General features: G+C 45.5%; 1 long non-coding RNA gene across 1 annotated transcript in view; it reads left to right on the forward strand.

Annotated features, from left to right (window-relative positions):
• LOC105984636 overlaps window positions 1–12666 on the forward strand; it is a 27840-nt gene extending 15174 nt beyond the window's left edge. Inside the window, exon 3 of the long non-coding RNA XR_001175003.1 lies at window positions 12490–12666. This is a non-coding gene — a long non-coding RNA (uncharacterized LOC105984636). The remainder of the gene's footprint in view (window positions 1–12489) is intronic.

The following is a 12666-nucleotide window of genomic DNA, read 5'->3' on the forward strand; positions in this document are numbered from 1 at the left end:
GTGGTGGTGGTGGTTGTAGGGCCTGAACTCTGGGCCTGGGCGCTGTCCCTCAGCTCCTCAGCTCAAAGCTAGTGCTCTACCACTTGAGCCACAGTGCCCCTTCCATCTTTTTCTGCTTATGTGGTACTGAGGAATTGAACCCAGGGCCTCATGCATGCAAGGCAATCACTCTACCACTGAGCCATCTTCCCAGCCTCCAGGCTGGTTTTGAACCACCATCCTGGGATCTCAGCCTTGAATAGCTAGGATTACAGGCATGAGCTACCACTGCTGGCTCTCAGAAATATTCTTATGTGATTTTTAACACATACCAAAGGAAATATTCTAACAACAATAAAACAACACTCCTGCCTTGAACCAGTGTCTTAACTGAAAATTCACTAGCAGGGAAAGCTCGGTAATGGAGGAAATGCATGGCATGCAAAAGGCCGTAGGTTCTGTCCCCACTGCTGCAAGACAAATGAACAAATTTTTTAAAATAGGCTTAATCTCTTGTATTTCTAGATATTTGTTGTTTTCAAAATGCAAAAACTCATGGTGTATAACATGTGAACACTGTTATATATTACAGACTGTGATAGACAATTTGCTCCAGGAAAGTTAGAATGAACTTGTGACTTAGAAATTATGTAATCACTTAATCACAATCAAAAAAAAAAAAAGTACTTCGGGGAAGGGAGGGAGGGAGGGGATGGTAGGGGGAAAACAACGGAGGGGCTAACAATGTTCAAAAAATAAAAATAAAAAAATAAAAACAAAATGCAAAAACTCTCCCTCATTTTAATCCCCCAAGTGGAAAACTTAATGTTCCCTATGGGTTAAACATCTCCTCCCCTCCTTCCCGCCCCCACCCCCTCGTTGTGAGGATTGAACTCTGGGCTTGGGCACTGTCCCTGAGCTCTTCAGCTCAAGGCCAGTGCTCTACCACCTGAGCCACAGCACCACTTCCGGTTTTCTGGTGATTAACTGGAGATGAGAGTCTCATGGACTTTCCTGCCAGGGCTGGCTTTGAACCGTGATCTCAGCCTCCTGAGCAGCTAGGGTTACAGCTGTGAGCCACTGCTGCCCGGCTTACTTTTGTTTTTTTAAGACTGGGTCTCACTATGCTGGACCTGACGAGATTGATGTCGCCTAAGTTCTGGGATTTTAGGCCTGCACCACCATTATCTAGTAGTGTTTTATTCACATGGTCTGGCATGGGCTTTTTGGGGGAGTGGGTAGGGGGAAGGGTATTGGGACTTGGACTCAGGGTCTTGAGCTCTCTGTCAGCATTCTTTCTCTGCCACTTGAGCTCTACTTGAGCTACCTTTTTTTTTTTTGTCGGTCATGGGGCTTGAACTCTGAACCTGAGGGCTGTCCCTCAGGTCTTCAGCTCAAGGCGAGCACTTTACCACTTGAGCAACAGTGCCACTTCCGGCTTTCTGAGTGTTTATTGGAGATAAGAGTTTCACGGACTTTCCTGCCCAGGTTGGCTTTGAACCGAGATCCTCAGATCTCAGCCTCCTGAGTAGCTAGGATTACAGGCATGAGCCACTGGCGCCCAGCTTCTTTGAGCTACCTTTTTTGTTGACTGATTAATTGGAGATGAAAATTTGAAGATTTTTCTATATTGACTGGCATGAAACTTCCATCCTCTAGACCTCAGCCTCCTGAGTAACTAGTATTACAGATGTAAGCCACCAGTGCCTGGTTGAAGTACACACTTCTTACAAAATAAATGAGAACGAAATTAACATTTAATGATTGAATATATTTCTGCATACAAATACCCTGGTAGCTGTCAGAATTTATACTTAGAATTACTATAAATGTCACAGTGACAAAGGCAGACCCATAGAGGTGAGATATGTTGACTCAAAGTCCACAGGAGACATGGTTTTCTACAACAGTAAATAATTCTTAGTGGATCAAAATTAAGTATAGACTTCTCTGAGTGTGCCTGCTTCTCGAATTCCCAAATATTTAGTGATATGGCTGGGAAGTTGGGGGCTGGGAAGGTGGCTCAGTGGTAGAGTGCTAGCCTTGCATGCACGAGGGCCTGGGTTCAATTCCTCAGCATCACATAAGCAGAAAAAGCCGGAAGTGGTGCTGTGGCTCAAGTGGTAGAGCGCTAGTCTTGAGCTGAAGAGCTGAGGGACAGCGCCCAGGCCCAGAGTTCAGGCCCCATGACTGGCAAAAAAAAATTAAAGTTGAGCTCTCTGTCCAAATAATTGTGTGTGTGTGTGTGTGTGTGTGTACTGGAGCTTGAACTCAAGGTCTTGAGCTCTCCCTTAGTTTTTTCTGCGTAAGGGTGGTGTTCTACTTGCTTTAGGCTTTTTGCTGGTTAATTAGAATAAGAACCTCTCAGATCTGTATGTCTTCAAACCTTGTTCCTCAAATCTCAGCCTCCTAAAAAGCTAGAATTACAGGCATAAGTCACCAGTGCCCAGCAGGCTCAAATAATTACAAACAGAATTTTCACCTATATGAGTGGTTTTGCTTGGATGTTCTAGAATGACATGTCCTTGACCTTGTGCCTTCAAATGTCTTATGCATCACAGGATGTCTGGTGACCCTGACAGCAACCTTCTCTGTATCAGTATGATGTGAAGAGCCTAGGGAAATTTTATGTCCACTAGGGGGCACTGCTGCATTGGACAAGAAGCACAACAGAACAGGGCCCCAGTGTTTTGGAGGATTTTTTTTTTTTTCCTCATCACCTATTACTATTTCTTTGATTGCCTGTTTCTGCAAGTACTGTATAATCTGCAGGAGGACAGATACAAAGCCCAATGCTAATGTCTCACATCTGTAATCCTAGCTACTTAGGAAGCTGAAGTTTGATCTGAGGATCATGGTTCAAAGGGAGTTTGGGGAGGAAAGTCTGGGAGACTCATCTCAAGCACCAAAAAGCTGGAAGTAGAGCTCTGGCTCAAGTGGTAGAGCACTAGCCTGAGGAAAAAGCTCAAGGACAATGCCTAGGCCCTGAGTTCAAGTCTAACAACTAACAAAAATAAAAAGGGGGAGAGGGGAGAGGTATAAGACTTGGCAGTCAAAGCAGCCTATGTTCAGCCCCCTTTTAAGTCCAACCTCTCACTTTGAACAATGCAGAGATTTTTCCAACTGACAGGGTGCCTGGCAACCATTTTAGTTAGGTCGTAGGACCTAACTGTGTATGTGATGTACAGCACTGAGCAAGTGCTTTGCAAGGATGCTTTCCTTTCAGCTCTTCCCTTGCCAGCCAGCTGGCCCAGGTGTGACCTGACCTGGAGAGAGCCTGGAGGATGGCATCCAGGTGGGGAAGATAGCTGCTCTGGCCTGGAGACAAGAGCTTTCTGGTTTCCCTGGCTAGTGAGGAGGTCAGTGCCCACACCCTCTGCTCACAGTGGAAACTGTGCCAGATCAGGATAGAAGTGAAAAGATTGAACTCTGCCCCAAGACAGCCAGGGGCTGGGCACAAAGTGGAGAACTTTCTTTTACTTTTTTTTTTTTTTTTGTCGGTCACGGAGTTTGAACTCTGGGCCTGGGCGCTGTCCCTGTGCTCTTCAGCTCAAGGCTAGCGCTCTACTACTTGAGCCACAGCACTACTTCTGGCTTTTTTTTTCTATTTATGTGGTGCTGAGGAATCGAACCCAGGGCCTCAGGCATCCAAGGCAAGCACTCTACCACTGAGCCATCTTTCCAGCCCCTGGTTTTTCTGGTTTTGTGTGTGGGGGTGGGGGTGGTGGTGGTGGTGGTAATGAGGTTTGAACTCAGAGATTCATGATTGCTGAGCAAATACACTTAAACTATGCCTCAAGCCCTTTTTTTGAGGGTGTTTTTTTTTTTGGGGCAGTTCTGGCTTGAACTCAAGGCTGGGGTGCTGCTCCTGAACAATTTGTGCTCAAGGCTAGCACTTTACTACTTGAGTCCTAGCACCACTTCTAGCTTCTTCTGAGTAGTTTATTGGAGATAAGAATCTCATGGACTTTTTCTGCCTGGGCTGGCTTCTAACTATGATCCTCAGATTTCAGCTTCATGAGTACATAGGATTACAGGTGTGAGCTACTAGTGCTGTGCTTTTGAGTTAGTTTTTAAGATAGGGTTTCATACTTTTTGATGAGCTGGCCTTAGACCCAAAAACCATTTATTATATGCCTCTTGGGTAGCTGAGACTGTGGATGCCTTGTTTATTGAGTTGGGGGTCTTAGTAACTTTTTGTCAAGGTTGTCCTTGAATGGTGATCCTTTCCACTGTTGCCTATAGTGTAGCTGGAATTATGGGATGAGTCACCTCACCCTGTCTTGCAGAACTTTTTAGAAGCTAGATATGTAGACATAAAATAGGCTCTTTGATGGAGAGGAGAGATCTAAGCAAGCAAAGGGAAGTCAGGAAAACCATCCAGAGTCTTCAAGCAGGTCTCTAAAGTCCTTTCCAACACCAAGAAATGGGGTGCATTGTCCCAGACATACCATTCACTTAAAGCCACTGAGGGCCCCAGCCTGCCCTTTTCTTAAGGACTGAGGTCTCTCCTTTTCCTTCCCAATGGGCCTTAGAAATCTTTTCTAGAGACAGAATGGAAGATGCTGCCAGGATTTATTACACCAGTCCTACTGGGACCAGGCCTGCCTGGATATTTCTGGCTCTCACAAAAGGAAACAAACTTTTACCCACGAGTATAAGCAGACAACAAAACAAGCAAGCCCACTCCTGTAGGCCAGGCTCAGCTTTCCTAATACGGCTCTGGGGACTGTACTCCTGGGACCCAGTCAACAGGACAGCCCACTCCCCAGAAAGGAGCAGAGGCTTAAGTTGACTGTCCCCTGAGTCTAGATTAACTGTCCCCTGACTTCATAGGTTAAGAGGGGTTCTTCTGGGGCAAAGTTATGAGATGCCATCTAAGACGATCAGTTTTCTTTGAATTTCCTGCAAATAATAATTTTTTTTTTAGTGTAAGTATATCCCACAGCCCATTTGGGATATACTCATAACCTAAAACTATTCTTTGCCCATGGGAGATTCACATTTAACTGGGACTTCTCTATGTTCATCTCCAATCTTCCAGCTTGCATCTGAGTATGGCCAAAGAACCAGGTTGACTGGTGCCTTTAAAAGGAAATGAGTGTCCATGACGGGGACATTGGGCCAGTAATCTAGGATTTCTTAATATGCTGTCATTTGCAACTGAACGCTCACTTCCTTTTGCATTGAGAAAACTGGAACTGAAATGGATGTCGCTGAGTCAGCAACACCACCCAGGAAGTCACAGTAACTTTTGGTCTTCTGGAAGGATTTGTAAGTTGGAGTTTGAGCCTGTAATCCACCCAGGAGGAGACATTTCTAAGGACTTGGTCATAGGGAAGTTTTATGAAAGAGACATCCAGTACTATTCATAATAAACCTGAACACTTACATGGTCAAATTGCTTCATCCACACAATTCCATGGGAATAACTCAGGTACTGAGTATCAGGAGACTGATGAAGGGAGATGATGACCTAATAAATTGGGCAGAATATTAGTCATGAAAACTAGTGCGTTTTAAAGCTACTGTAACACAAAGCCTACATGGGTATGTAGATTGTAGGTACATTACCAGGGGATGGAAGAAGGGTTCCTTCAGCTTCCCAGCTCAAACTGTGCATAAATAGCATTTCAGAGTGTTTTGCAAGGAGAGCCTCAGAAGGTAAAATACATACATGCATGCATAAATGTGAACCAGTCCTAGGGCTTGAACTCAAAGCCTAGATGCTGTCCCTGAGCTTTTTTGCTCCAGGCTAGTGCTCTACCAACAGCTTGAGCCACATCTTGCTCTTTTGGGTGGTTAACTGGAGACAAGTGTGTCATTGATTTTTCAGCTTGGGCTGGCATTGCATGGTGATCCTAGATCTCAGCCTTCTGAGTAGCTAGGATTATAGGTGTGAGCCACCAGTGCTTGGCTGCCAGATGTCTTTTCCCTTTTTAGTCTTTATCCCTCCAAGAAGATTGGATTTCTTGGATTTTTTTTTTTTTTTTTTACTGTTTCAAGAAAGAATGAGGCTTTAGATGCCTCCTCTTGTATCTCTTGATCTCCTACTTAACATTAAAAAGAAGGTGTTGTGGGAGGGCACTGCTTTTTCACTCTATTTCCTGGATGTAGCTTTTGAGTCTAACCCATTTGTATTTATTGAAAGTAATATAATTTCCCCATCTCACCTCTCTATCCTGCTTCAATACGAAGTTTAAATGGAGAAGGAAACAAATGCTGTGATTGTATATTACCAACTCATCCTTAAAAGCAAAATAAGAAAGCTGGGTATAGTGGCACATGTTTGTAATCATAACTACTTTGGAGGCAGAGGATCGTGAAAGTTAGAGAGACTCTATTTTGAAAACAGAATATAAACACAAGGGCTAGAGGCATGCTTCAAGAGGCAGAGCCCCAAGCCGGGCTCATGCCTGCAATCCCAGCTATTCAGGAGGCTGAGCTCTGAGGATCATAGTTCAAAGCCAGCCCAGGCAGGAAAGCCCATGAGATTCTCATCTCCAATTGACTAACAGAAAACTGAAGTGGAGCTATGGCTCTAAGAGGTAGAGTGCTAGCCTTGAGCAAAAGTGCTCAGGGACAGTGCCCAGGCCCAGAGTTCAAGCCCCATGACCAAAAGAAAAAAAGAAGAAGAGCCCTTGCCTAGCATGCATGAGGCCCTGAACTGGATTTCCTGCACCACACATACACACACACAAAAAAAAAAACAACAACGGCGTAGGGTGCCAATAGCTCACACATGTAACACTGGCTGTTCAGGAGGCATGCGTGCTGCCAAGCTCCTCTCTTTTCTTTTTTAAACCTACATTTCTCGTAAAGTGAACTCCTACCATAGTTGCCTGTCTGGCAGAGCCCAGAAGGTGGGACTGTGCCAGGAAAAGCAGTTGAGGCTCCAGGAGGCCACCAGGGGCCTCTTTCCCCATGACCTGACTGGGTGGACGTCATTGTGCACCCATGGGGCAGGCCAGGGGTGGGCTGTAGATGGCATTTCTTAATATAGCCAGTCAATAGCTGTGTTTCTGAAGTGCCACAGAGGACTAAAAGAATGTCACTAAATGTCAGCCATGGAGGGAAGTGATGGCTTTTTTTTTGGGGGGAGGTCCAGTTGTGGGGCCTGAACTCTGGGCCTGGGCGCTGTCCCTCAGCTCTTCAGCTCAAGGCTAGCGCTCTACCACTTGAGCCACAGCGCCACTTCTGGCTTTTTTCTTTTTGCTTATGTGGTGCTGAGGAATCAAACCCAGGGCCTCATGCATGCAAGGCAAGCGCTCTACCACGGAGCCACCTTCCCAGCCCAAAGTGATGGCTTTAAGAGGGACTTTTCTCAGGCCTGGGGAGAGGGTCAGCACCTCAGGGGCTTGTCCTGGAGATCTGGCCCTGCGTCCAGCCTGTCCGCTGGGCTTCCCATCTTGGCTTTGTGATGTGAGCAGAGCTGGCATTGCGGCAGTGGCCCTGGCCAGGTGTTGGGTTCTGTACAGGTGGAGTGGGCAGCATGTTCTCCCTCCCCTTGGGTTTACTGGCCTGTACAAAGGGCAGTTGCAGCTGAGCTCTGTTTCAAAACTCCATGCACCGCCTTGCCTGAGTGAGCACTTCCTTCCTGCTTTCCTCCGGCTGTCTAGAGGAGAGGATTCCTGTCCTTGACCTCTCCCTGCGCTACCCCAAGAAAACTAGAATGTCTGGGAAGCCCAGAGGACAGTCTGCCACAGCACTGAGCTATCACAGTGCTGTGTGACTTGAGCAGAACTCATCATCCACCAGAGCTGCTCTGCAGTAAAATGGGGAAAGCACACCTTCCCTCACAGTAGAAGTACACAGAACCGACCCCGAGTCTAGAAAATCAGAACATGCAGCTCCATAGCTGTATGTAGTTGTTGTTGTTGTCGTCGTCGTCTTGGGTCTTGAACTCAGGGCCTAAGTTCAAGGCTGGCACTCTACCACTTGAGCCATAACACCACTTCTGGTTTTTTTGCTGGTTAATTGGAGATAAAGGTCTTATGGACTTCCCTGCCTAGACTAGCTCTATGATCCTCATATCCAACTTCTTGAGTAACTAGAGTTACAGGCATGAGGCACTGGTGCTAGCTAGCTGTGTATTTTGTTGTTGTTGTTATAAAGAGGATGTACAGAGGGGTAGCTGTGTATTCTTGAAATGAGCATCTTCTGCACAGAACAATCTTTCTCCCTTCTTGCAGACCCACATGGTCCATCTCCATCTCTCCCATCCCACTTTTCCAAAGATATAACTCTGGGCCAACTTTTAGGGTCTGATCAGTTTGGTGACCTCCAGGAAAATTATTGATTCAGGCAATATTATCAAATGGTGGGAATTGAAAATCATCAAGAGGGCTGTTATCAATCAGGAAGGAATTGGACAAAATTGTAACATATTCCCTCAGTGAAATAATAGGAAAATGCTTGATGAACTGGTAAAAGGGCTGCACTCAAGGAAACTGAGTGAAAGAGTTATATTGTGCAATTCCATTTATGTGAAGTACAAGAGCAGCGAAAGTCTTCAGTGGGCTGAGTGACTCGAGTGGTAGACAGCTCACCTAACAAGCCTGAAGTCCTGACTTTAAACTCTACAACTAAAAAAGAAAAAGTTCCAGCATAGGGTCAGGAAGGCAGTTCAGTGATAGGATGCTTGCTTGCTCAGTGGTACAGTATGTGAGACACTGGGTTCAAATCCCCAGCACTGGAAAACAAAATCTGCCCAAACAAAGCTGCTTACCCTAGTATGCTAGACACATGAACAATATATTTTAGCTTAAAATTGTGTGTGTGTGTGTGTGTGTGTGTGTGTGTGTGTGTGTTTTGTCAGTCATGGGGCTTGAACTCTGGGCCTGGGTACTACTATCCCCGAGCTCTTCAGCTTAAGGAGAGTGCTCTACCACTTGAGCCACAGCGTCACTTCTGGTTTTCTGGTGGTTTATTGGAGATAAGAGTCTTATGGACTTTCCTGTCTAGGCTCTCTTTGAACCAACATCCTCAGATCTCAGCCTCCTGAGTAGCTAGGAGCCACCAGCACCTGGCTTATGTATTTTTTTGAGAAAGGGCTCACTTTGCATCCCATGTCAACTCATATCTTTCTGCCTCTGTCTCTTAAGTGCTAAGATTACTGGCATATACCATCACAGCACCACAGCCAGCTTAACCAAGACTTTGATTAACCTTCAGTTGTCAGCAAATGTAAGCAGTTGGGGAATAGGCTTAATGGTGCCAGAAGCAACTGGATAAACCAGAAAGCTAGAACTTCTGTGACACAGCTAGCTCAGTCTCTCTTTCATAAGGGGATCTGCTTTAACTCCAAGTCAGGAGAATTAGTGACCAGGTACCACACAGGGGCAGGCTTAGATACTTGAATATTGTATCGTTCCAATTTCAGTTAGTATGATACAGCATCTGAGGCTGGGAGCGTTGCATGAACAGAAGGTTATGAAGCTCTCTGTTGTGGAAAGCCAAGAGCATTGCTCTGCTTAGTGAGGGAGAGCCTTCAGGCTACTTTACAAACTGGCAGAAGCACAGAGATGGAGCTTGTGTGGGAAAGGGAGGGATCACATGGTGAAACAGGAAGCCGGAGAGATTCTGGTAGGGACCATTGACAACTATTTTCTCCTGAGGACCACACTCCTCCTCCTCCCTTCAACAACAATCACCTTTCACTAGGCTCCACCTCTTAATGATTCTGCCACCCCAGTGCTCCTCCACAGGGACCAACTTCCAGCATGACTCTTTGAAGGACATACTCCCACTATATCCAAACCTTAACAAACAGAGATTAAGTTTTAAATGATGGTATCATTTTTAATGTGTAAGGGTATGATAATACTAATTTCTTCTGTAGAAAAACACTATTTTTAATTGGGAGGGCAGGCCAGACAGAATAGTGCTATGTTGCCCAGGCTGGCCTGAGTTGTAATTCTCCTGCCTGAGCCTCCTGAGTGCTGGGATTTATAGGCATTATACAATGAACCTAGGGAAGTGTTATTTTTTAAAAACATGCATATGGGGCTGGGAAGGTGGCTCAGTGGTAGGCTTGCATGAGGCCCTGGGTTCGATTCCTCAGCACCACATAAGCAAAAAGAAAAAAAGCTGGAAGTGGCGCTGTGGCTCAAGTGGTAGAGCGCTAGCCTTGAGCTGAAGAGCTGAGGGACAGCGCCCAGGCCCAAAGTTCAGAACCCACGACCGGACCCCCCCAAAAATAAATAAAACATACATATGGAAATAAGTTTTTCTGATCCATTTCTGATTTGGTGAATAACACAAACCCCTCAGATGTTTGCTTTTCTGCAAGTAGCCCTTTCAGCAGGAAGTAGATGTTTGTTAGACTTATACTGTGTCCAGCGCTTCACGTATTTTCTTAATTGCTGTGTCTTTTTCCTTATTATACCTATTTTTCATTTAAAAAGTAAAATATGTTAGGGGAGAATGATGGAAAGGGTGACACTGATCAAAATTGCATTGTAACCATAAACTGATACGTAGAATTAAAATCCCTTTGTATAACTAAAGATAATTTTGAAAATGATTTGTTTGTGGCTAGGAAGGTAGCTCAGTGGTAGAGCGCTTGCCTTGTATGCCTGAGGCCCTGGGTTCGATTCCTCAGCACCACATAAGCAAAAAGAAAAAAAGCTGGAAGTGGCGCTGTGGCTCAAGTGGTAGAGCGCTAGCCTTGAGCTGAAAAGCTGAGGGACAGTGCCCAGGCCCAGAGTTCAGGCCCCATGACTGGACCCCCCCTCAAAAAAAAAATGATTTGTTTTCCAGGAGCTGGTGGTTTATGCCTTATAGTCCTAGCTACTTAGTAGGTTGAAATCTGAGGATCATGGTTCAAAGCTGGCCTGGGCAGGAAAGTCCATGAGACTCTTATGTCCAGTTAACTACCAAAAAAAAAAAAAAAAAAAGCCAGAAGTAGAGCTGTGGCTCAAGTGGTAGAATACTAGTCTTGAGCAGAAAAGCTCAGGGACAGTGCTCAGGCCTGAGTTCAAGCCCCAGGACTCATTCTCTCTCTCTCTCTTTCTCTCTCTCTCACAAACACACACATATACAAATATGTTTATATATATTTAATGAAAACAGTTTAGATTAACAAATATGAATTGAATGAAAATTCTATCTAGATACCTTCTTTCCCAATTTCTCTCCCCCATAGCAGCTATTAAAGAGCAGACCATCTTTGCTTGCATAAGCATATCAGTGTCCTTGGCTTTTTAATACAAAGACAACCTACCATGTCTTCAGATGGAGATATGCAGATCTCAGCCTTTTGAATAGCTAGGGTTATGGGTCTGTACCACTGACACCTAGCCACTTCACACACACACACACACACACACACACACACACACACACTGTTCATATATATGTCTCTCTCTCTATATGAGACACTTCCCTATCTCCTGTATCAGATCCAAGGCCAACATCAATTGTCATTGTCCTTCTTGATCGCCATCTTTTTTTTTTTCTTTTTTTGCCAGTCCCAGGGCTTAAATTCAGGGCTTGGGCACTGTCCCTAAGCTTTTTTTTTTTGCTTAAGGCTAGCACTTACCACCTGAGTGACAGCACCACTTCTGGCTTTTTCTGTTTATGTGGTACTGAGGAATTGAGCCCAGGGCTTCATGCATACTAGACAAGTACTCTACCACTAAGCCAGATTCCCAGCCCTCAACACCTTTTCAAATGGTTCATTACTTGACTTTCTAGGCTACGTGCTCTCTTACTTCAAACCTCTTGTTGGCCCCTCTGTTCCTCCTCAACCTCTGACCACTTCAACCCTTCGGCTCCACCCTTGACCTTTACCCCTGCTCACATCCTGTGATCTCATCCAGTCTTGTGGCTCTCAGCAACATCTCTACAGTGACTGCTCCCGACTTTTATCTCCAGCCTGAGTCAGTTAACTACAGCCTGTTTTATCAAACTGTGTGCTTGATGTTTACATTGGTTATCTAGCAACTGTCTCATACCCAACCTGTCCAAGACAGAACTCCTAACTTGAGCTTGAGCTTCCCCCCCGCCAAAAGGTGTACCAAGTCTTACCTGTCTCAGCTGTGGACAACTTCTTTCCTTCCAGGTATGGAGGCCAGAATGCTCATATGCACACACTTCATTTCGCCCTGTGCCTCCTACAGCAAATGCCACTGGCTGTTCCTTCCAGCTCTCCCCATTGTCCATAGCCCTCACCACTTACTTGCTACCACCTGTGGTGGCTCTCTGGCTTACTACAGTAGCCCTCTAAGGAGTTCCTCCACCTCACCCCAGAGGTCTGCTTAATTTGCTTGTACACCTTGATCATACTTGTACTCAGATGTCACCTTTGTGTGGTCTACCCCTAATTCCCATCCAACCCTTCACTATAGGACCAGAGGCATGGCTCAAATGGTAGAGTGCCAGCCATGAGCACACAAGCTGAGCAAGAGTACACGGCCCTGAGTATAAGCCCCAGTAACAGAAAAAAACACACACAAAACCCCTCAAATCTTCACCATTAATCCCTCAAAAATGTTCTTTCTTCTACAGAGCTCAGAGAAAAGTGACTAGCCTGAGCTGAGACGAGCTGGACTAAGATCCCCAAGCCAAGTCTTTCTGAAGTCATACTGTTCCTCCTGTTCCACTGAGTGACACCAGTACACTGACCCTGCTTCTGTCCTCTTCACAAAACTGTTAAGACACGTGTGTGTGTGTGTGTGCGCGCAC

This window comes from Dipodomys ordii, unplaced genomic scaffold (genome assembly GCF_000151885.1).
Source record: "Dipodomys ordii isolate 6190 unplaced genomic scaffold, Dord_2.0 Scaffold2, whole genome shotgun sequence".
Taxonomy (NCBI): domain Eukaryota; kingdom Metazoa; phylum Chordata; class Mammalia; order Rodentia; family Heteromyidae; genus Dipodomys; species Dipodomys ordii.